Here is a 25,603-nt window from a genome sequence, read left to right on the forward strand (position 1 = left end):
TGACCTCATGTTCTCACTCACTGCTCTCATCTATATCAAAAGGACAAGGCCACAATGCACATACTATCACTATTTCCCTGTGCCTTGGATTTTTATATTCTACTGACACCTGAGTCTTTATGCTGCGCTTGTGAGATAACCTCATGTGCCTCCCAATGACTGCAGTAAGTGTTATCTGTCAGGGTATGTGTCTTCATTCACAAAACATATGCCCAGACTTCCAGATGAAAAACAGATGAGCTTGGATTAACTACTGTTTTAACTGTTGGGTGAAGTTGAAGAAGTTAAAAGCATAACACAGCAAAACAAAGTAATACAGTCATCAGTCAGCTCTCTGATTATGATGATGATGGGGAGAAAAAAAATTAGCCTATTCAGTAGATCAATAGATCTACTGATCTATCTGGGGAGAACATAAATAATGGAACATATGCCAAGCACATGTGGATAGAAGGCACAGTAATCCATCTCTGAATGGCACCTGCTGATTTGCTGAACATATAAAATATGCCCTTGCAATCTATTGATTGTCATGGAATTGGATCAAAACACCGATCTCTTAGCACTGGCAGTACTCTGGCCAGGGCCCAAAAGACCAAAATATACGACAAATCGCAGCTAAGAATCTTTCAGGTTCCATCTCTTCTGTCATTCTCATTCAGAGGGTTTTCAGTGCATTCATTTATGTTGCTCCAGAACCTCTGGGTTATCTTTAATCGAGGCTTATGCTTTGATGACAAACTGCATTCCATCATTCAGATGTCCTACTTCTATCCCAGGAATGCGGCTAGATTAGAGTTTGCGTTATCCCAGGGAGATTGTGAGATGCTAATCCATTCTTGTGTTACATCTTGGCTGGGCTCCTCACACTCTTTGCTGACAGCTTTAACAGGCAGGGCTATGAATTTATTGCAGCTTAATCCAAATTTATCTGCAAAAGATGCCACCTGAGACTAAACATTCGTGTATCGTTTCGTGTGGCTTTAGATCCCATCAACACACTCCCCAGGAAAGAAGTGTATTGATATTAACAATTTCTCTGTTAATGCTTATTGCCGTTCATTTGTCTGATCCTCTGCATAGGCATACATTGCTCCAGGCTCATCCTATCACTTTGCTCCTCGTGGACTGATTTAATGATCTGAATGAGAGTAGAGAGCATACTAATTAAATTCAGATATTGAATCTAAATCAGGAAATGCTGCAAACACCAAGGAAGGCAGGGAAAACACAATTCAAAAGGAGTTCATAAACCTAGGGACTAAATGGAAAAGCCTGTGAGATCTGTGAGAATGCAAACAGAAATGTTTGTGAAAAGGGAAATAACACAAAAGACACTTTCATAGCAGAATCACTGCAAAATGTTAATGTTAAATGGACTGTAGAAAGTAAATGAGATCAAAGCTTGTAGAAAAATATGACATTAATGAAAACAACACATGGCTAAAGAAACTGGAAGTTTCCTTGATCAGAGGCAGGACACATCTCTATATTCAATTTACTCCCAGAATGCTATGGGCCAGAAATACAGCCAAAAAAGCCAAAGGGTGAGAGGAAAACCAAAAGTGATTTATAAGGATAGATATAAAGGACTAAATGCGAGTGGCACAGCCAGATGGATGGGGGAGGAGTAGAAAGGTCAGCAAGAACTTGCTAAGAAAACTACCATGGAAGAGAGGAATTTGCAAAAGCTCAAGGGGTTCAGCTGGGAAAAAAAAAAAATGGAGTCAAGCTTTGAAGAAAAGGAGGGTCTAGGGTTAAGGTCCAGAAAATGATGAAGTCTAGAAACCTGTTGGCCTGAAACATACTCCCCAGGGAAGTAAAACTGATGGCTAATATAAGTCAGGAATGGACTAAAGGGCAATAAAAAAAAAATTACTGTATTTTTTGTGCATAAAATTGCTAACTTTTTAAGCACCAAGGGGCAAATCCTCAGCTGAACTAGACCACTGCAGCTTCACTAAAGCCTGTGCCAGTTTATACCAGCCAAGGTCTGGCATACCTATCATAACTCATACGCCGAGTTACAAACTGTAATTTACCCTGCCTCCACCCAGCAGAGTTCCCTTGCCCTTTGTATTTGTTACTCAACACATGTTTAGGAATACAGGGCTGGAAGGACCTTCTGGATTGTCTATCCTGTCTTTTGCTATTACAGTGAGCAATACCCACTCCAGCTGACAAACTATAAAATGACCTTGATTGCTTGCTCCCACTGCTCTTTGTAAAAAAGACCCCTCTATACCTCACATCAGAGGCATTTTATGCCTAAAATGACTAAATGTAGTTTAAAGGCTCCCTCTTTCCTTTGCTAACAAGGTTCTCTTACTCTGGCATTTACCTCTCCATAATGAAAGAGGGGTAAATGCCACCTCTAATTACACCTGATAAATTGGAGAGAAGGTGAATTTTCCGAGAGAACTAAAGATGTTACTGTATGGCTTCTTCATGATCATTTCCATAGGTGATGCTTTGAACTAGTCAATACTCATATGGCCCCAGAATGGCCATGATTGCCAGGACCAGTCACAACAATATTTTCTTTACTTTTTTCAGAAAGTCAACAGTATTGAGTGGCTGGAGATACCAGACTGAAACCCTGATCCAGGTGAAGTCATCATCAGTTCTGCCACTGGCAATGATTTTGTTGCATCTACATGCCTCAAATGCTTGCACCATCTGCCATTGCTCCTCTGCACCAAAAATCCCGCCCCCACCTGAGGTTCACACCAGCAAAGAGCTGTTGTCCCTCCCCATTCCAGCCTTCCCACATAATTTCTGAAGGCAAAAATGAACAACCTTTCACCAGGCCAGAATACCATCCTCCATATTCAGTGGTGCCTAATTTGCCCTGGGTCATCGCCAATAGGTTTTTCACAGGGTTAATGATTTTGGGAACCTCCAAAAAGCATTAGCACAGAGAGAGCAATGCAGAACTAAGTTCATGCCAGTGGGAGTCAGAAGCCTCATGAGACTGGCCTGACCACAGCTGTCCCAGGAAAAGGGCATTCACCCCCACTCCAGAGAAGGGGAAGAAAAAAAAAATCAGACCCTAGCTTATGAAAGGTAACAGAAATTTAATTAGAAGAGACATTTTACTTTATATGCAAAGAATTGCATGGACCAGTAAAAATCTTTATATGGCAGGGCAGAAGTTGACTGTCGTTAAAACCGGGGAGCAAATTCACCCTTTGAGGCTGCATCCTACAACGTATGAGGAAATAAAAAGGCCTATTGAAAACCATTTTCCTTGCCAGGTTCTTCAGTGACCCAGTTTCAATGAGATTATCAAAACAGGTATTTCACAAGATACTAGAAATCCAACAGATTTATGGGGAATGATAACAACAGGTCAATTGATACATCTGGAAAAGCAAACAAGCTTTCAAATGAGCCCTTCAACTCTGAAGCAGAAGCCACTAACAACACTAAGCAGAGGCTAGGGAAGTCGCTCCAAGCTTACATTTATGCTTAGAAATCCACCTCTTTGAAAGGCCTGTAGTCATTTTCTTTTGTAGGGCAACTTTCTGCTCGTTTCAAGGCCCAAGCAGCATCACACACTTTCTTCCGCACTGGCTTCTCCTTCCCCCCCTCTTCTAAAAGGTCAAATCATTGTGAAGAATAGAGTTCAGGCTTTACTGTTCCTGTCCAACAGCTGAAGATAGGAGAAGCCAAACAGGAGAAGGTTGCTGTGTTATGAGATGTAGATTAGAGAGGAAAACCAGCATCCTTTATCAGGTCATGCAAGTTAAATAGGAAGGAACTGGCTCACGATACTTAATATGCTGCATGTCCACAAATGCCTTGCAAATATTAACTAATCCTCACAAAACCCTTGGGAGATAGGTTAATATAAACCATTTATACGTATGCAACAGTGAGAGTGTCCAGAGCCTGCCTGTGTGTTTTGTTAGTGATTCAGAAACTGAAGTAGTTCAGTCAAATACATCTTCTAATGCTCTCCAGCCCATCTGGCTTCAGTGTCAGCAGAAAACACGAACAATATCACGTTGAAGGTTCAAGCATGGCCCAGCCCTGTCAGACAAGCTGGGACCTAGAATTTCATGGAAATCTGTGCTGGGATTATGGGAGGAGTGCAGTTTTAAAGGATTGGGATGAGAAGCTAAGAAAGAGGCTGGCCATTTCAGCTCAGCTTTGGAAATTTTGGGGTTGGTCCAGGTGTGACTCAGTAAAATTTGGGTGTGTGGCATTCACATTCACACAGACACCAAAGAAATTCTCCATTTAGAGAATTCTCATCACCAAGACTGACAGGCTAAAAGGCATTTTCCCATGAAAGGCATGTCCTCCTTGTGTGTCTAATCCAGGAATTTAATACAGCACTTCAATAACTAAATTTACACCCTTATGTTCTGTCTCCTCAGCTTTATTTAATTTCCCTGATTACTAAAGAATGAATTGCACTCCTTATTTAATCTGGTGAGCACAGAGAAATGGCTTTTTTCTTCCTTTTTGATAGAAAAGGCTTTCATTGGCAACAAGAACCTGGCCAGATTTATCCTATTATCCTGCCTGAACTATGAGACTGAGAAGAAGTTTAGCCTCCCACCCTATGAAATCCAGTCTCTTGTGGCTAGGAGTGAAGTGGGGCAGCTGTGACAGCGGGGACGGTCCAGTGCAGAACTAAAGGAGTCCTCAGCCGGCTGAGATAAAACTAAAAAATTGATCTATGCTTGACTTTTAGCTGACAATTCAAATACTTTAAAAGAAGTTACCTTAGCAAGGGAAATGATTGCTCAAAGCAAGGGAGGCACATCTAGCAATTTGATATGGAGATGGGATTCAGGATTCCCAGGGTCTGTTCCCAGCCTTGCCACTGGCCTCCTGCATAACTACGGGCTAGCAATCATTCAACATCTTCTCCCTCAGTTTGTTCTTCTTTATAGGGTGTTATAGTACTTAAACGCAGGACTTCAGAGGATGTGTTCCGACAATTCATTATGTGGGGTGCAACAAACCAGCTTGCTGCTTTGACATTATAGGCTGAATAGTGACTGAATTACTCCGTGCCTTGGTTTTCCACTGACATAAAGAGAATATTGCTTTGAGATCTTGGATGGAAAAGAGATGCAAACACAAAAGTGCTACTCTTCTATTGAGAGGAAGAGACAGGTTAAATTCTACCCTTTGGTTCCCCACTCCATTGGGATTGGCATGAAAACATAAAGATGACAGGCTGGGCCCCATTCTATTAAGATTTAAATTTAGCAAGGAACTGGAAAATTACTGGGAGCCTTATGTCTAACCTCTGCCTCAGTTAGCAGCAAATATGCATAATTCTTGTCCCATAGCTAAATTTGAGTGAATTATCAAATGCCAGGCCAATAAAAGAACTGTCCAATGCAAACCTTATCTGCCCTAGATGCACGTATCTGCTTACAATATCCTTTGTTAGTTAAACAAAACAGAATCATTGTTGCTAAGAAGTTAATATTGTTTAAGATTCACTGGCTAACACACAGAAGACTTTCCCCCAGGAACTCAGGAAATTCCTTTTCTGTTCTCCTAGTTTCTTCTCCCTTTTTTTCTTTCCTTCTGACTTGGCTAAGGCTGAAGCTTTCTTGAGGTGAACTTGCTTGCGAGGTGATATGAACTTTGAGGCAGGCAAACATTTCAGTTGATACAGTGAAGGGTAAATAGCCGTTCAGATCAGAACAAACAATTTGAAGAGCAGAATATAACTAAAGTAATTCCCCAAGCATTAAACAGGAGCCTATTTGCTCTATCTCCCACCAGCTCATCTTTTTCTTGATTATTTCCCTAACCTGCTTGTAGCCTTTTAAACCTGTGTTGCCAGTGCCCAAAATGCCTTCGTTCAAACAGTGAGTTACTGCGGAATAAAACTAACCATAGCATTCCAATGCTGCTATGAATAAACACCCTGCAATGCTTTCTGTGATGTATTTTTTAATTTGATCATCTTTTCCAGTGCTGGGACAGTACATGACACAAACATCCACATAGAAATGAAAATAAAAAGAAACACTTCATTACCAGAGCAATATCAGTCAAGATGCCAGATGTAAAACATGTCCCCAGCAGAAGGATATCGCTACGCTGCGGGAGCAGAGCGCTGCTAATGTCCGTCTGGTGATATCAAAGCTGCACTTCGTATCGATCTGCTAAAACCACCCCACCCTCTCCCTACATTTCCATGCCCAGCAGCATTATAAGGCCTACCATTAAAAATACGCTTTCGTCAGGATAACTTCAGCTGCCCTGTAGGTGTCTGCCAACAGAACTTGCCCACCCGAGAGGTTACCACTTCATGTCTGACTGACGTAGCGTACACCAGCAGAAATCCAGAGTCAACTGGTTTGTAAGCTGTGATGGCCCTCCAGGACCCTTGGCTGCAGCTATCTTGCAGAAAGCTATGCAGGGTAAATAAGGTCACGGCAAACTCCGCGCCACAGTAACCAGACATCCCGAGCACCTCTACACGAGGCTGCAGCCTGCAGCATTGGCAGGCACAGATGCGTTGAAGGTATGTAGGTGAGACATACTTACAAAACCCAAGAACATCTTTCTGCTTTCACAAAGACAGCATTGATAAGGGTCACTTTTACAGCATGCGCTTTCCTATCAGAGGTAAACATCTCAAATATTTGGCTTTCACTGACTACCAGTTTTTGTATTCTAAGGATTGATGAAAAACATTTTTGACAGTCTGAAAAATGAAGTCTTTCATTTTACACACAAAACAGGTAGAGAATTGGAGGCAGCATGATCTAGGGATCAGTCCAAGAGTCCATAATAGACCTTTAAAGGGTTTAATTCCAACAGGCTGGCAGCGAGAAACCCCTTAAGCCATGAGCAGTCCTTATAACCATATAAACAGCAAACTCCTCTTCAGCAAGTGCAAGGGGACTGAAATCCAACTAAAACTTGTGGCCCATGCACAAATTCACTCTGAATTTCTGATGGCATCAAGTAGGCCTCAATCAGGATAACGTACAGACCTAAATGTATAACATAGCCAAGCAGCGACAGGTAAAGTGGGCTGTCTCTCTGCACTGAATGTATTTGACATCATTCAAGGCAGAGAGGTATGAGATATGCCCCAGCATAGTAGAAATGACTGTCAAAATTAAAATATGATCATCAAATGTGTTGACTGAGTTTGTCTTGCAAAGGAACTTTAAAGTCTGGCTGTCTGGGGGCTCCTGAAATAGCATTTCATAGAGATTTACAAAAAACTGCAATAAAGTAGTCAGTGAAGATGCATCATTGCCCCATACTGGGCAGAATTAGAATCTTTCACTGCACGTCATCAACCACTACAGGAAAAAAACTCATGGTGACTCATTCTGGCTGAGGTGGATCTGCAGCTTCAGAGCACGAGGAATTCATCTACTGCACAGCTCTGTCCACTGTGAAATCACACATGGCTGTGATACACAGCACAGACCAATTCTGAGACTCCCACATGACTGAATTTTTTTTTTGTTTTAAGTGTACCAACACTGAAAAAGTTTCAAGAGCTAGATGAAGAACATGTTCCTTTTCAGATCAAGGAAGATCAGTCAACAACATCAGATTAAATGAAACATTAAGTGGAACAGTTCCAAGCCCAAGAAAAGTGATGCCAAGATTAAAAAGAGTATCTCATTCTCAGAAATACCTCCAGACCCCTCCACAGCTAGATACAATCACAGAGCAGAACATAACTAAAAAGATTCAAAGCAGCCACACACACACACACAAAAAAAAAAAAGAGAACAGTGCCCTAGATCTAAATTGCAGAAGGACTATTCCCTCCTGCCTTTAAAACATTTCATAATCTGCAAATCTGCATTCCTGATCGATTGGGATATCCTTTTTCAAAGCTGCAGAGCACTTACACTCTCTGGAACCAGAAATCAAGATAAACCTCGCAGGAACTAAGGACTGTCACAAAGCTCCCACTGCCTGATCCAAAACATAACTCTTCCAGCAGCTTGCACAGCCATAAGCACAGAGGATTATAGAAATACGCATCACGTGCACACATCTAAAAGCTTACGATGACAGGACACTTCATGGCACAGACAACCCATCCCCACAAGGAGCACAAAGGGAGAGCGGCTGATACGCGACAGACAGACGTTCATCGTGTCACATCACTGCAAGGCACAGTCCTACACTGGTGCTTGGGGCAGAGGGAATGGCCAAGCAGGATCAGATAGGAGGTTTCCAACTCCCAGTCCGGGGTGGTACATACTTCCATGCACCCATCACAAACCCAGACCAGGAGTCTTCCTTTACAAATCCCTTTCTGCCTTACTTCATCTGGTGCTGCACTCCTCCACCTCTGCTCTGCATGCAGGTTCATCTGCCATGGACCCTTCGATGCACATCTAGTCTAGCTCTACAATAGCTCCTGTAAGTTCCCCTTGTCTTCCACCTTAGTTTATATAAGCTTCTACCTACCTACTATTTTAGATTATACATAGCAACATGATCAGGAAAACAGAAACAACAAGTTTGGGGATGATTCCCCCCCTCCCCTCTTTGTTTGGTTTTCTGGAACTACTTCATCCCAAACATTTGTAAATAGTGCCTGGAGTTACATTCCAGGTTCCAGCAGTAAACACTAAACTAGCTAATATATATAGAAGGATCCCCGTTCTTCCAGTGTATCCAGGCAACCTTGCAATACAAAGTTAAAGCACAGCTATTTGTTCAAAAAGTGTTTTCACAGCTATTTCCTCTTCCCTCCCCCCCCCCAACTTTTTCCACTAGGCACTACTTGTATTTATCATCTGGAGATTCTGTTCCCTTTTTCCTTTTTAAAGCCTTTATAACAGCTCATTTTAAGAGCAGCAAAGCACGGACATTTAGCTTATAATAAAGTTTGATTTAGTTTACGAAGAATGAAAGAAGAAGAGCAAAAGTTTCACGAGAGCACCTGAATATAACTCCTTCGTAACATGCCACGGTAACTCTGGAAACAAGATCATTTCCAAATGCTAAGGAAACCAGGATGCTGTAGGAAGACAAAAACATCTACACAAACACTAAAGCAAGCTGAAAAGGTGGTTTACTATATCCTACCTAATACTAGTTGAAGTTTTCAGAATAAAACAAGTTTCCTCAGAGAACTGAGGTCAGGCTGAACTAAAATTTTTCCAAAGGAAAATATCAATTTTATTAAATTTTTATTAAATTGAGAGCGCTTTGGAGTAAAGCCAACATCTCAATAGGAAGTGTTTTTCATTTCAAAATGTCAATTCAAAATGAAAACTGTTACTTTGACATATTGGGCACCTTTATTTTGCTAGGCAATGTTGACATTTTATATTGACATTTCTGATTTGAAAACCTCTTCAGAATATTTTTCTGCTCTGTGGCTCAAAATTTCAACTTTTGCTTCCTATTCTGATTAGAAACCATTTTTCCTACCATTAAAGCTTTCTGCTGGGCTAAAGTAGTCTCTTTGCTGAACATTCCCTGCTCTCAGTGCCATTCTTTTTCTCATGAAGTGCTCTACAGTACGTAGTTGAAATTTTTTTATCTGAATAACAGTCTATTAAATACTGCTCATTCTAAGAAAATATGGAAGTGTTTATTGTTTTCAGCCTTTGAGGTGAGGGTAGAGGGAGAAATAAGAAAAAAAGCTCTGAAGATGCAACAACAGATTTTGGCAATAGCATTCTCGTGCCATTTTTTGCAAAGCAGCCTTAGTGTTTTCCAGCTATCGTCGTGTGTCCACCAAGCTAAACAGTGGGTAACGCCAAAGTTACGAAATCAACCCTTACTTCCTCTACAGAAGCAAAACCCACTTCCTAAATAATAGTTTTTGCCTTTACGGAATCTGCAGATCTGGGGTCACGTAGACGAACTAGGAAAACCAGCCTGACATGAGGAAGAGTTGGAAATGAATTTGCCACATTTATTAAGTACAGAGTAGTTTGCACATCTCAAGTGTCCAGAATGAACTCCCATTGCCTTTTCCAGGCAACTCAGCTTCCAGCAAAGTGTCTTTTTCAGAGTGTTTTGTTCCTCAATTTGCCAAAAAGGAAGCAATGGGTGCAAGGGCAGATGCTGATTTAGTAAACACACAGACTCCTATTGGGCAAGTTGCTTTTCCTGAAGTTGTTTATGCTGAGAGCTGACTTCGAGAAGCTGAGGTCAGCAAGGGAATATAGTTTATGGTTTGGCCTCAGAGTTGCTATGTAATTTGTCTTCCAAGTCATGGTGTTCAGAGGAAACTATCTTCACAGTCACAGCATTTTTCCTCACTTCAGTACTAAATCTTGGCTTGTTCTTGAACAGGTGAAGATCTTAGATGATTACTTACGGCTTGAGCCCATAGGGTGATATCCAAGAACAAAGGCAGCAGGTAAGGCCCACGACAAATTTCTTCTTATTTTGAAGAATTCCTTAATTCTAGCAGCTTCACTAAAGAACATGGTGGATTCCGCTAAGATTGATGGGACTGGTGAAACAAAACTGTTCAGTGATTTTTCATTTGTCAGTGGTACCTCATAAAAATTAACCCCTAGATCTTTGATGCTGCATTGTAACTATCTAGTTCCAATGGTAACACAAGGAAAACATCACTAATTTCTTAAGTTCTGTTGTGAAGTACCAGGCAAATAAAACAGTGGTACAGCTAATAATGATACAAGAAAGATGCTGTTATAACGCATCAATTTTCAGGGTCCTGATTACAGCAATAATAAAATGCTAAAAGAGCAATAAGAACAACCATAATCATGTGTAGACCCCATTTTCCTATTATTTCCCAATTAAAAAAAAAAGAATATAACCTAAATAAAGCAAAGCATTTCTAACAAATAAGTTTCCAAAAGTCTCTGAAAGATGTCAATGGCTGTTCAGCCATATTTCCTATTTCATTGCTGTCATACATCAAGGGAAACAGTGGTAAAAAGGAACAATGTTCTCATGGTTGTAAAACACAGGTCTGAGACAGAAAGTCAACAGCCCTGTCCATGCTTCCGGTGCAACTTCTACACAGTACTTTCTCTTTGTTTTGATTTCTTTTTTTCCTCTTAAACAAAAATAGTCATACTGAACAAACTAACCAAAATGGAAGGGAAACAGTTCAAAAGGTGCTTTTAAACCACTTTTCCATCTCAACTGGACAGCATGACAGAAATTCATAGTATTACTTCCAGCAATAAGGCTGGGTGAGTACAGACTGCCTTGCGTGCTTCCAGGCACATCAGGATGGCAAGGAATATTGGTTTTGCTGGTGATGAGCTTTTGACTCGATAGGATCAGGGCTGAAATATTTGCCACCTTCCTTCTAATGTAAGGTAGTTGCTCAAGCTTTGGGCACACACAAACATCACCTCCCTTAAGCTTTGTGTAAACAAATGTCTTGGCAGGAGCTCACATTTCTGGATTACCTCTGCACATAAATATGACTTCATTTCCTTAAGAGCAAAAAGCAGATAGATGGGGATCGGAGCTTGTTTGGTGATTAACTCTGCCTTGTCCCCCTCTCACGCCCCCAGAAGTTGGATATAAAATAATTCAGACACACATCCAAAATAATAGCTTGGAGGGGCAAGCTTTTCCAAAAGGAAATGGAGATTCATCACCAAAGAAATATGGGGTTCTGTTGTGGGACAGGGCAGTGTGTTATCATGCTCTTCCAGTTATCTGAGCTCAGCAAGTATCACTGTCCTACGCCCCAGGAGTCACACTGCATCACCCAGATGGGCAAGGGAGGGCAGATCCACCATGTAGGCTACGGGTATCATTCCTCCTTTCCCCACAGGCAGACACTTCAGTATCCAAAAACCTTTTCCAGCAGTGGTGCCAGGTACTACTCTGGAGCCAAGTGTCTCCCCATTCTTCAACACCCCTTTCCACAGACAGCCTAGCCTGGTTTCTGAAAATAAGATCTGGTCCTCAAGCAAGGGCTTGTTCCAAAGCCCCGTGAAATAATGGATGACCTTCAATTATTTTGGGCCATACCTACCACAGGCAGCCAACTGGAAATGAAACCCTGAAGACACAGAAAAGCCCTGCATCTAGCAAGAGTGAAAGGGTGGGAAAAGTGATACAGAGTTTCTGGCAGAGGGACTGACTCCTTCCCCACTCTGATTTTTACAGCTGTTGCTGTTAGATGCTCCTAGGAGGGTGTCAACTTCCAGTCATGGAAAAACAACTGCTGCTATTGTAGGATGATGGTGAAATCAAAGCCCTCCAACTCCTGAAATCAAGAGTAAAATCCACAGACCACTTGTAAATCAAGGAGACAAACAAAAGGGGCAACCACTTAAAACAGATGGACCAGATCTGCAGTGTGACTTGGATACCACCATGTCAATTTATACCATGTGAGGGATCCATCCTGCGTATTTTAAAGCAGCAAACTTTGACTAGAGTAGGCTGGCCTTAATCATGAAAACGTTCCCCTTAGGGAATGGCTGTCACCCAAAAGAGAATTAACAGAGCACAGCCACTGTTAGCAGGAGAATGGAGGCCAAATGCTTTTCTGGCCAGCCCCTGTGGAAGGGGTGCGACGTCAGAAGTGAGAAAGAAGTCTCCTTGCTAGCTCTACCAGCACTCCAGCAGGACTCCAACAGGTTGCAGAGGTACTTTTCCTCCAGACAGGACTGGATATGCTCCTTCAAAACACATACTTGGCAGACAGAAGAAAACTTGGAGAGGAAGCAAGAGAGACTCAGAGAGTTGAAACTCGGACTAGGCACTGTCTTTGCACACTCAGCCAGCAATCTGGAACTAACTTATCTGCTAGGAAAATGTAATTGCTGTCATCAGCAATCCTCATTATATACTTCAACTGCCCCAAACTACCACGTAATTGCATATTCCTTCCTTCCTTTCACATACCAAGTAGCTAGCAGGTGCACACCCACCCAGCTTTACCCATGTGAAATAACAGCACAATTCCCCCAACAACAATCACTCCCTTTTCACCAAATCTTGTCTCCAGGATTCTCAGGTGTACATAATATATACCCTCAATGGTGACATAAGCTTTTCCCCCCCTCCTCCATTAAAACCCATGTAGGATCCAGCAGTGTGGTTTGAGAGAGACAAGGCAAACGTGCAAGACAAATAGGGACATCTTGCCAACTGCAGAGCACTCTGGATCAAGGCATGAGATTCATCCAAGGCACAACTTTGTTGCCTTCATTTGGATTATGCAAAGAATAGATTTGGCCTGGAGACCAGGATATAAGCTGGATATCAGTAATTAGAGCTGGTATGAACTATTGCAATGGCTGGCATCTCTCTCTCCTTGGCTCTTTGCTGCCCAGCAGCCTAGTTCAATTCATCACTGTAATAAATAATGAAACTTCAATTCTTAGCAATAGTTTATCCTGCCCAAAATACCACATTCCTACCCTGTGGCAAACCTGGAAAGAGTCTAGAAATAGGCAATGAAAATGTGAGAGAGATTTCTACACACAAAGGCATGAAGGAAAGCCCTTCCAGGTGAAGACAAATCACAGGGGACTTGACAGAGCTATACAGACTAGACAACTGCATAGGGAAAACTGGCAATGTCACATACCCATGGGGGGAGCAAGAGCAATCGAAGTCTTTACTTATACCACAAGCATTTAGCTGCAGTCAAAAATAAAATTATCTTCCTCTTCTCCAAAACCACAAGTTAGACACATGGATAATAATTCAGAAATAAGCAATAGATGTTGGAAAAATTTAGAAAAGGCCATAAAGTTTGGGCACTTTAGACCCTATGCATAAGAACTTGATTTAGAAAGAAAATTCCACCTTTAGCCTGGTTATTCTACTATCATCTACAAGATTTCTTGGGTCTGTCTCAAAAAATTTGTGCTTTGGAGAAGGGATGCTGGTCTTCTGGTCACTAGCCTGTCTTGTTTAGGACTTACTGTGCTCCACTCCCATGCTTCATTGGTTGGATGTAGAGGGAAGGTGGGTCCAGAAGTTCAATAAAATGAAATCTGCAGCTAAAGCATCTGAAAATTCAGGCATATTCTGACGGGGGACTGATTGAAGCACACTTTAACCCAAGTCCTCAGTTAAGCAAAGATGCCTACTGACTTTTATGGGATTTGAATAAAGCCCTTTATGCGACTGCTTCAACTAGATTTTCCACTCATTCAACAGTACTCTACTCCATCGCATTGTATAGTTACATTTCAGCTCCAAGAATTGCTGTTTATCACACTTAAGCAGCTTTCAAAATGTTCCAGACTTCAGCAATTAGAGGCTTTCCTGTGATGAGACCTGGAATTTATTCTGCTCCTTCTTGTTAAAACCCTAAACCAGTTCTTCTGGTATCTTAAAAGATTGAAGACCTCCTTGCTTCTTCTCATCAGATGCACAGGGTTATTTCAGCCATAACAGGAAAAAAATTCAACAAAATTGCTTCAAGAACCACAGTACCTATAAAAACGCTACATATTAACTTATAACTTTGGTCTTCATTCTAGTTTTAAGCAAAACTGAATCTGCCTCTTGCAAGCACTGGCCTCCTCGAAAACCAGATCTAGTTCAAGGATCCCCAAACTCTACCATTTCCAGGAGGGGGGAAAAAAAACCCGAACAACACTGGGAGTATTTTAAAACATGAGCATTTGTAAAAGAAAGAGGGAATGGGTAAGGCAAACCTCCTGACTGGAAGATAAAAAAAGCAGGCCATACCTTGGCTTGGTTGTCCCATTTGACATGCACTGTAACACAGGGGAACGGTTAAGTTCAAGTTGGAACAAATTTCCTCTGGAACACCTCCCTTGAGGAGGGAGATGAGCTGCCACCTGCTCAGCCCCCACAAGGAGAGCAGTTGGCGTGCTGAGGCCTGGCACGCTCCTGGCAGACGTGGCGGTAGCAGTGCACATCAGAAGTGAAGCACTGAGTATGCTCTTGCCAGCAGCAGCCTGCTGAGAAGGGACGTCCAGGAAGGATGTCCTCACCACAAGGTCCTTGGTGCTTTTGCCTTCCTCAGCCCACAGAGCCAGCAGTCACTGGCAGACCAAGGGTGTGCTCCAGATGCTTCCAGGTGGAGACCATCCACTGCAGACAGGCCAAGCAGGAGCCCCAGGGCCTTTGGTTTGTGTAAGCCCTCCAGCAATTCCCAGGAGCTATGTAAGGGATGGCCTGACCATGCATTTGTGGCCTCCTGTTGGGTTCAGTTGGATAGGAAGAACTTCTGACCACAAGCACTTCTAAGGAAAAGCTCTGAGTTATGAACCGGCTCAAATTGCATTTACTGAGGAACCGGGTCCTTTTCCCTCTCCTCATTGTCATTTTTCAGGCAGGCTTCATGCCTGCCTGAAGCCTCCTTAGTCCTTGGAGGATCAGTCAACTTCATAGTTTGCATCAACAGTCTGGGACATTGGCATCAGGCTGTCCATCGGCGTTATGTCCACAGGATATTTGGATAGCACTGACATGAAGTGACTTATGGCAGGTTTCAGACGAAAAGAATGTTTCTGAACACGTCAACTTCTGTTTCCAAAACATTTTTGGCTCAAGTGGTAAAGCTCTCTGGAAAATACTGTTTATGCTGGCGTTGTATAAGTAAATCATGATGCTACTCTCTAGCAAGAGCAGAGGCCAAGGATCCCACTGTCATTACGAAAATGCACCTACTCTGTTTTATTAATGTTGATCAAGTACATATCAAGGTCTGCAAAACATCTTCAGTAGTTTAGGACCAGAGTTCATGAGGAACCCATCATCTCCTTATGACTAAGTAAGGAAGATACTTTGAAGAGATACTTAGCAGAGATCCATTTCTAGCAAGACTCAACAGTTCTGTGGTCATCACCCTGGGATTCCTTTCTCTGCTTAACATAAACAAGAGCAGGCAGAGGACATCTGTCCAACTCATGTTGCGCACACACTGCAGGAGTAAAACATAGGTGTTTGAAAAGCTTAGCTTCTACTCTAGTAGAGCCACATCACCTGATGTGGTTACTTGGGTTTGCAGTTTCTTTTCTGGGGGAGTGCCAAGAGGTCCCAAGGCCTTATACTTTATCAGCACCGTACCTGCCAACAGCTGAAATTCAGCTTGCCTGGCACCTTTCAATACATGTAAGCCACAAACCCCTTCTTTTTTTTCACTTCCCGCTGACCATGGAAGGCCATGCATGGGTCTCTGCATACATGGGCATGTGTGTGACTGCGCATGTGAGTGTGTGTGTGTGTGCACACGCATCTGTGTGACCAATGCCCTCTAGAGGGAATCACTGTCCCAGCAAGACAGTTGTTCTGAAGCCAAGGGTGCCAGAACTGGGTACTGCTGGCCACAGCTGCTGAGACGACTCTTATCATTGACGTTCTCAGCTAAAAGCCTACTGAGAAAGGTATTCCATGAAAAAAAATGTTAAAAGTGGGTTGGGGTTTAGAAAAAAAAATCCAGGAAGTGCCATTCTCTGGCAATTACTAAGGGCTCCCTTGGAGGATATTTGACATAGCTGACTGCATGGTGTACGAGTTTCCTCCCCGACACTGTGCTGAATACTGGGGCCAGGGAGGCAGAAAAGATGAATTGGAAGCTAATCCTCACTTGATGAGGCCTTTGCAACAAAGGGCTAGTTTAAGTGCACCAACTGCTTAAGGTCCTTTCCTACCAGCAGAGCATCTTTAAAGAAGCTGGTCCATCACTCAGGATGTGTCTGCATTTGGGGGAACATGTATCAGCTGGCCAAAGAGATGAGGAAACACTGAGTGAAACTTAAGTGAACTCATTTCCTCTACCAATGGACCCCTTTCAGCCAGGTGAGAGCAGGCACACTTGTAGAAAAGAGATAAATGCTTTTGGTGTTGCCATCCTTCTCTGCCAATCCAAGTGGCATATATAACATACCTCTCTCCAGGTATTTCTGAACACTAGTTAAGGAGAGGGAGCCTTCATCTGATTTGGCCTTTCTGAAAGTGTCCGCATAGGGAACTTTCTCTCCAAATGCAACCTTGATCTAACCTTTCTATATGACTTTGATCTATAGACACTGACATGAACACAGCTTTCAACAGGGAGCTGTCATTTTGGAGGAAGGACCCAATGGAATGAGTATATTTATATCTCAAACACTTTGTAAAGCTGTTACATACAGTACAGTCTATTCTCTTCCATTGCATATGTATAAATAGTCTCCTCTATTGAGTCAGTTGAGCTTATACCTCGGTGCCTGCTCCAAACTCAGAAGCTCACTCAGTGTGTCTGCTTGTGCCTATCAACTGCTTTAGGTACACGAGTTTCTGCTGTCACACATGCTTTAAATCCCTACACCACAGATCCACCAAGGAGCCTCCAAGACTCCTTTAAAACCTAAAAAGCAGGTGCTTGCCTGAAAATCCCACCTGTAAAACCTCATATGCCAGAGACTGTGAAAACATCCTGAGTTGGGCCTGCCACAAAAACCCCAGCTAAGGGGACAACAGTCAGAGCACTGACTGGCTTCTGTTCTTATTTCAGCCAGTAATTTTGTGGTCAGGAGCATATTACAGGATGTGGGAAAGCAGAATTCATCCCTGGGCTTCCCAGTTTAGGGCCAGGGCTTGATTCCAGCTTTCCAGTGTCTGTGCGTATACTTGGCATAGTACAGCCTAGCTCCTGCTGCAAACCCAGCCCTTCTGGTACCAACCGACAGAAAACACTGAAGTATCTTCCTTGGCTTTCTAGTCCATTCTATTTATGGCTGTCAACACACGATCCTTTTTATTTAGTGCACACTTTACTAGCTCCTAAAGACCAGTATCCCTGTTGAGGTAGAATCTATAGTCCTGCAAGTTGAGAGGGATTCAAGAGTCTAATGCACTCAGAAGACGTTTACTTTAATCAGTAAGACAAAAGGTCTCCCGGCTGATGAACATCCCACTCACCCCAGCCTTTTGCTGAGATTGAGAAAAGCTGTACCAAGGAGTTGGTCCAAGGGTGATGCTAGCTTAGAGATGGAAGATTGGCTCATAGAGCGTTTATCCTCCCTCTAAACCCTGCACAGTATTTACCTGCTCTCCAATGCTTTGTGCAGTCTGGCTTTCAATGTCTCGAGCATTGAAGCTCCTTGAGTTTAGACAGACCAACAAGCCAGCAATTACAAAACACTTTGCCAAAATCCAGCTTACATACTGCTTTTGCTTCATTTTTATCATCTTGCTGCTCTTGTTCAAATTGTTTATCCCTCAAGAATTTTTTTTTTCTCTCTTTTTTCTCCTCAGAGTGGGACTTGGATTCCCAATGACTACTGGACCTTAGCTTAGCATTTGGGAAACTTAACAGAAAAATCACCCAATAATGTTTTACACTTATCAGTAAAACTTCTAATGCTTAATTTCAGTCATTCTTTAAAAAAAGTGCAAGAAATGATCTTTCCAAACCTCTGGCCAAGTCTGCTGGCCAGATTTATTTATACATGATCCCAAAATCCTGAAATCATAATAGTTCCAGGAAAAGAGAAAAAAGGAAGAGAAATGCACTTTATGGGATCTTTGGTTGGTTAAGTCCACATCTATTTCTGCTCCATATCCAAAGCCAATCTGAGCTCCCTGACCACCATCATACTCCATTTATTAGACTTGTTTATGTAATTTCTAAAAATAGAGAGGAACTATATTTTTGTTACATTAGAACATGAGTTTTTCTTAAAGACTGGGATGTTAAGGAAAGAAGCCACTAGGGGAAAAGGTAGGAAAAAGTTAAGAACATTTCCTTCAGCCAGCTTCTAAAACACACTGTGCATTTCCTCTCTGCATGAGTTGGAGAACAGTTTTTGAAAACCGTTGTTTCTCACACACTTTCATCTCATGGCTGGTTTCAGAGACAAGTATTCACAGCTGCATGAAACAAAGTGAGAATCTGCTATTTGCAATTATTATTCTTTTCTTGATCTATAAGAATCTTGAGTGCTTACGTACGGCTCCTTTTGTCCTTTCAGTCCCATTCCTGTCACCAGCCTGCTGGCTTTGTGCTGGGCTGCCCCCATCTCGCCCGTAGGACTTCCCTGCCGCCCCCCCGATACAAAGCTGGCAGGCAACCACATCCCTACCATTCGCTCTTGCAGAGGGGTCCTGAAGAGTTTGCAGTTATAGCCAAGTCACTCTGCTCTCTTCAGCTATCTCAGTCAGCTACATGGACACTATTAGCAACCCAGAGTCTACAGCACTAAGATCCATTGGTACCAAAATTGCTTCCCTTTTCCCACTCCTCTATTCGCTGGACACAACAAACCACCTGTAATTATGTTTGCTTTAAATCTAAGCAGAACTAAACATTTCACATGTTTTCCTACCAAGGTACTCTGTATTTAGGAATATACATGGCAGTTTCCCTCCTGAGGATTTTTAAGAGCTTTGAAAACATAATTAAGCTTCATCATTGCTGAAGCTGGTAAATGTTGGAACATCTTTTTTCAAGATGTGCAAGCTGAGATTCATCAACTGGTTCAAGATTATACATTTCCATGGCACCGGTGAGAGCCCCTGAGCGTAGAGCCTCATTTCTGCTGCCTGTGAGCCAGACGGCACTTATGAACAGCCCCACTTTCCTCCCTGCCTCTCTCCCAAGCAGGGCTCAGTGAAAAATATCATCTTACTTTCCTGGCCTTGTCTCTCTCGCATCTGTAGACACCACAAATTATACCTATCAACCCTTGGAAATACAAGTTACTCCTGTTTCCGAAACATGTTTTTTTCCTGATGACTGGGGCTGTCAGTGATGTCCCCTGCTGTGTATTATGTGCAAGTGGGAGGTTTGGCCATGTCAGACACCAGCTGCCATGTCCTGACCCCTTGCTCATGCAGAACAGGCCCTTGCCATTGCACCAAGAGAAGGCAAGGCACCAAACAGTGTTCACAATAGTATCCGAATTTGGCCCTGAATTAGTGCCAAACACCCGAGACCTGAACATGAATGGACTCACCTCAAGGACCACTCACATCTTGAAGTCAGCTATGCTTCCCATAATAAATATGAACTCACAGGTCCTCCAGCAGGTCAGATCAGGTATCCATATAATAGTAACAAGTAGCACTAAGATGAATTACCTTGCTCCTTAAACACACATCTCCCAGTAAGAAACTATGCCGCCTCATGCAACGCTAGGAACAGAATTAACATCCCAGCAGTGTGTTCCGAATGTGGTACTTACAGACAGGAAGGGTAAAAATCCACCACTAACACTAGGCAAAATTCCTATGCCTTGTTTGCCCCACAGATCACTTATCTGTGTAAGACCAGCCTTCATGCTCTTCATACTATTCCCACTCACCCAGGAGTCCTGAAGGCTGTGTGATGGGAGCACAGAACTGGACTAGGTGAAACAGCCTGACTTACTCCAGCATACAATAGCTTCTTCTTCTCATCTGGGTAATTTATCCTATCTTCCACCTAAAGCACCTCCAGGACCCTACAAGTGCACACGTGCAAGAGAATAAAGGTATCTGTCATGAAATCTGCAGGCACAGCATTTACTGAGTGGGACGTGAACAATCGCCAGACAACACTAGAGACCTTTATTTGCCTTCTGGAGAAGTACCTTCCGAGTGCCAGCAGAAGGGCACATAGTTGATCTAAGTTTGCCAGGTCAGTTTTTAGCACAAGCTGCTCCCATTTGCCTCCTTCTCCCCTGTTCAGCCCGTCTTCCCTTCCTGGCACGCAGCAGCCTTGAGAGGAAAGTTACCGTGCCCAGGAAGGGCTTGGCACTGCACTAATGTACATTGACAGTGTGTTTTCTTCCCTGGCGTCCGTCCATGCACAAATCCCCTTTCTGAGTCACTCCCAGTGAGAAAACTGACACCGGCGTTCTGCTCTGTTGAAATGGTAAGGCTGAGAGAGCAAACATAAAAGGAGCTGCCTATCAGAAGGGGCCGGGGATGAGCCGATGTCTGGAAGCATTGGAGGCGAGGGGAGGGAATTCCTATAAATGCAGTGTAACACTGGTAAGGGGAAAAAAAAAAAAGCGGTAAAGAATGTTGGAAAAATACCACTTGGCAAAGTAGATGATACACACTTCCATCAGTGACCTATAGCAAAAGTCAAGCCTCACAGGCCAGATTCTCACTTTCTACTTTTCCTCTTACTATTTTTATTGCCATAACATCTCTTGCAGACATCAGGGCCAGTTTTGCCCTGCTCTGTACAAGTGTGGCAGATGCCATCTTGGCAAGTACCAGGGTTGAAACAGGGACCAGCAGAGCAATAAAAGCAGGATTCTCTGCAGCATGAGCTGGAAAGCCAGGCCAGCCAGCTGGGAGCTATAACAGACCAATATCCTCTGCAGATCGGGCACAGATGTGGACATTAACCACAGGCTAGTGTGTTACACAAACACATCATGTGGACAAACCATGCCTCGAATGCTTACAGCCTAAACAGGCAGAGAGGAAGAACAGGACAAGCAAAAGATCGCTAGCGAAGGCGAGAAACCAGTCTCTAGTTTTCTCGAGAGTGAAATCAGAGCATGGGAGTTAATCTAGATCTCTCAATTACTACAGAAGAGTCATTCACAAAACAGCACTTCTTCTAACAGAGTCTTTGTATTTGTATATGCAGGATCCAGAAATGGAGAGGAACCTGCGGTGACGTTTTCTCAGTAACCTAGTTCCCCTTGGGCTGCTTGGCCAGAGTTATTGAAGTTATTAGTTACTTTCCACTGAAATGAAACAGGTGGAGGGGAATAAGTCAAAGGCTTGCTTGGCTAAAGGTAACCTGTCTTCTGGCTTGGAAAAAAAGCAGAACAAATGTCAGCAGGGCTCCATTCAAGCACTCCAATGACTAAGTCCTCTCGGAAACCTTTAGACGCAGCCTTTAATACATGTCTCTGAAGGCAGAAACATGGCAGTGCATATGAGTCATAGGTCACCGTGCAAAGCCACCTCACTTCAAGCCAGTTACTAATAACAGGAGCATCTCAGGAGTGTTTGGGACCATTTACAGAATCACCAGCTGGCAATTCCTTCCCAACCTTTCCTCACAGCAAAGGCATAAAAAGCAAATATATAACCACATAACTGATTACACTTACTGCATACTTGAAAGCAATCCTATGCTCCAGGCTGCTAAAAGTTAGGTTGAAGAGCAGATTCCTGTTTTCAAAGCCCTCTCTGACCAGGTAGTAATTAGATGCTACAAACAGAGGGTCCTTGGCTATGTCTGTAAGCCATTTCTCTCAGCCCCTCCTCCAACTCCTATAGCCCCCAAAGTTGCTTCTAGCAGCCCCAGTTGCTTTTCATTCTCTAGAGATGCCTTGTTTCCTCCTCACCCTACTCCAACAACTCCTGAGTCTCCTCTTCTGCATATCACCGATATTTGACCAGTGTTGGATGTGTCAGCAGTAGCACACTTACATTCTTCTAAGAGGATGGACAGAGGCATTGATACCATAGAAGCATTAACACAGGCTATAGCAGCAAGCAGGAGGAACAGCTGCCTGAGGAATCATCACAACCTCCTACAGCGCTTGTACCATCAACTAGTTACTTGATAAACATGTAATTGTTGAGGTGCTTGAAACCACGGCTGTACTAAAACATTACAGAGTCTGGATGCATTCCTCTTTCTTCCCTTTCAGATGTTCCAAATCAAGAGGTGCCTCACTTTTAAGACTTAAAATACACTCTGAAAAACTTGGATTTCAACATATGTAGCCATCCAAAGTTATTGCATTAGAGATGGAGGAAAAAAATACTAGCATATTACACCCTTGCAAAGAGAAAACGCAGATGAACTAAACTATTTCCATTACTGCGCAGTGTTGCGTGCTATACGCCAAACAATATACAATCCATACACCAAGCTATATATGATCTCATACACAATAAACCAGGCTGACCACAGGATTAAGTATAATTTGGTGCTTTTGGGCAGATACTCCAGTCCACACAATTCTGAGAAGCAGTAATCAGTGGGATAAGTAAAAATATGAGCCGACATTGAATGACTTCAAACACCCAGGAATAGCACAGGAGACTAAACCTTTATCATGTGGCAGCCACCGTGGAATGGGATGTATAAATAAAACTAAGTGAAAATGGAGATTGCTCACAAGGCATAAACTCAGCAGAGCTCAGCATCTCCCAAGATCAGGTCTCATACTGGGCATTGGTGATATGACCATTAATATCACTAGTAGCTGTCCCCAAAGCAGTCAGCCTCATCCTGTGTCCTGACACAATTTCATGACAAGAGCATCTCCCCTTGTGCACATTCATGCTCGTGTTTAAATGCATCTGTACAGCACAAGTGTGCAGCACCAGCTCACACAGGCCCTCACAACCAGTTTGTTAATAGTTGCACCCACAGAAGTTCTTTTGGAAGGGGAATGAAGCAGAAAGAGTCAGCACTCGCCTAATCAGGATTAGCCAAAACTACTCAGTCTATATAAAAAGTGCAAGAGGAAAGCATGCTTCTGATGCATAGTAAAGAGCCTTCTATATCCAAGCTACATAAAGGAGTCACCAGTTGCTCCTAGAAGCAGAGTTGGGGTGCAGAAAGATGAAGTTGGAGTTATCTCCAAATCTTATGGCTGAGGACCCTCACTGAGCTCTGCACTGTGTGGATATTTTCTTGGCTTCCCCTCCTTCCCCCAGCATACACAGACCAGCTTAGACTACTCTATGATTGCTCTAGGACAAAGCCTTTGGTTTTTCCAAAGCATGGCTTCAGACTTAAGAGATGTATATATGCACATGTGTATATCTGTACATAAATGCCTATATATGTGTGCACACAAACACACCTGCACATACACAGACACAATGCTCAGGACTGGTCCTGTTGAGTCAATGCAGAAACACCACTAGAGTCAGGTCAGCACTTCTGCAAAGCCCCAACCATGGACTGGGGCACAGATGGACTGAGATGAATCAGCACAGATACAATTTTTTCACCACCTGAGGATCTACCACTAAGTGCCTCTTTGTGCTCATTTAAAACAAACCGAAAAGACAAGTTACAACTCCTAGAAAAAAAGACATCACAATCACCTCCTCATGCTAACAGCAGTGCTAGGTGCTGGAGTGATATCACTACCCTTGAACTTATCCTTGCATGAGTCATCTCCGAGATTGTTGAAGCTGACAGGTTGTTTAAAATCACTGCCCATGAATTACATTCAAAGGGAGCTTTAAAATATTTTCTAATTATTTTTGCTTCCAATCCACCGAATATTGTTAATCAGGAGCTATTTCCAAAACATGCTGTATTGTAGCAACGCTATACTCCACAGGAGATGCACCAATTGGGTTGGACACCTTCCAGCTTAAACTGTCAGATGACCAAGCTGTTCTCATTCTTAGAATAAGGTGCTCTTTATGTGCAGGGAATTTATATTTTCTCTTTATTTATGCAAAAGCCAAAGACGAATGCATGGCTGTGGGGAAATGAAGCTGCCTAGCTTGGTTTTGCATTTTGATGTCCATTGACTACCAGAGATATAGTTAAGACTTACTTTTCTTCGTTTGTTCCTCGGTTCATTTCCCAGGGTGTTATTTCTTCATGCTGCACATAAAGACCTGGCCTGCACTCTGCCCAGGGGGGCATGACAACATGCAACACTCAGTCCCTTCCTGTGAGTGCAGCAGGAGCAAATTGGAAGCAATTTTGCAGCTCCAAAGCCTTGGGATCCAGCTCTAAGTCTTGCATCGACTGTGAGGCTTGGCTAGCACTGTGTGATACATGGCAGTTTCTGTTCGCAGAGATTTCACACTTCTCCTGGTTTTCCTCTACTTTGCATTCCTCATTTTTTTTTTTATATCCAAAGCTCAGTATGGGGGAGAACACGAATACAACACAGAACAAACCTCAGTGCTTCAAACACAGAGTTATCTGAAAGTATCCCAGCAAGTGCAAAAATCAGAACAGGTTCTAAAGAAAAAAAAAACAATTTCAAATTTCTCTAAAAAATGACTCTTCTCTTTGGAAGGTTTCTGAGCTTCAGAATCCTTTTCATAACCTCCCTAATTTAGAATTGGTAAAACACATGATGTTATCCATGTTTCATTGTTTTGAAGTTTCATCCTAAAAAATGTTGGGAAATGCTTTGAAAAAAGCTTCACCATACATTGCTAGTTTACATTAGAATTGTTATCAATGTGTAGAGACTGTATATAAATAAATAGATCAAAAGTACTCATTAAAATACTTTCAGTAAAAATGGCACAAGATTAATTTACTCCAAGATGTTTTAAAATAGTTTATTTTCTAAACCTCCAAACTGCCTTTACCAAAATAAAATCTTTAAAATTAACCTTGCCTCAGAAGCTTTGAAAACTTATATTAAGAATTTGAAGTCCTAAGTTTCCTTTTTAAAAGTAGTAATACTTCTGTTAGTTAACTAACCCATCAAGCAGCAGCTCTGAATCTGATTAAAATAGGTCCAAGACACTAAGCGTACTCTTAGATCTGGCTTCTTCCAGAGCTCAGTTTTCCCTCCATAGCCATGCATATTTTCCTGATCACCGAAGTAGGTGCAAGGATCTGCAGTTCACCAAAAAAATTCACATCTCGATCCTGAAGATCGTGAACTGTTCCAATCTGGAGTGTTTGTTCAGTCTTACAACTATTTTTATTGATTTAAAGAGTGTTTTCACACTGCCTCTCCTCCCAGGCATGTTTAAACAAGCAGCAGCATGCAGTGCCAGAACTCAACAGAAACACGTTCTATAGACAAGT

General features: G+C 42.6%; 1 long non-coding RNA gene across 2 annotated transcripts in view; it reads left to right on the forward strand.

Annotated features, from left to right (window-relative positions):
- Positions 1–24,865, forward strand: part of LOC142086182 (uncharacterized) — a 68,035-nt gene extending 43,170 nt beyond the window's left edge. Inside the window, exons 11-12 of one of the 2 annotated variants that reach the window (XR_012675009.1) lie at positions 10,276–10,342; positions 24,414–24,865. This is a non-coding gene — a long non-coding RNA (uncharacterized LOC142086182). The remainder of the gene's footprint in view (positions 1–10,275; positions 10,343–24,413) is intronic. The other variant, XR_012675017.1, reaches the window with a different exon arrangement.
- Positions 24,866–25,603: the final 738 nt, after the last annotated feature.

This window comes from Calonectris borealis, chromosome 10 (assembly GCF_964195595.1).
Source record: "Calonectris borealis chromosome 10, bCalBor7.hap1.2, whole genome shotgun sequence".
Lineage (NCBI taxonomy): Eukaryota > Metazoa > Chordata > Aves > Procellariiformes > Procellariidae > Calonectris > Calonectris borealis.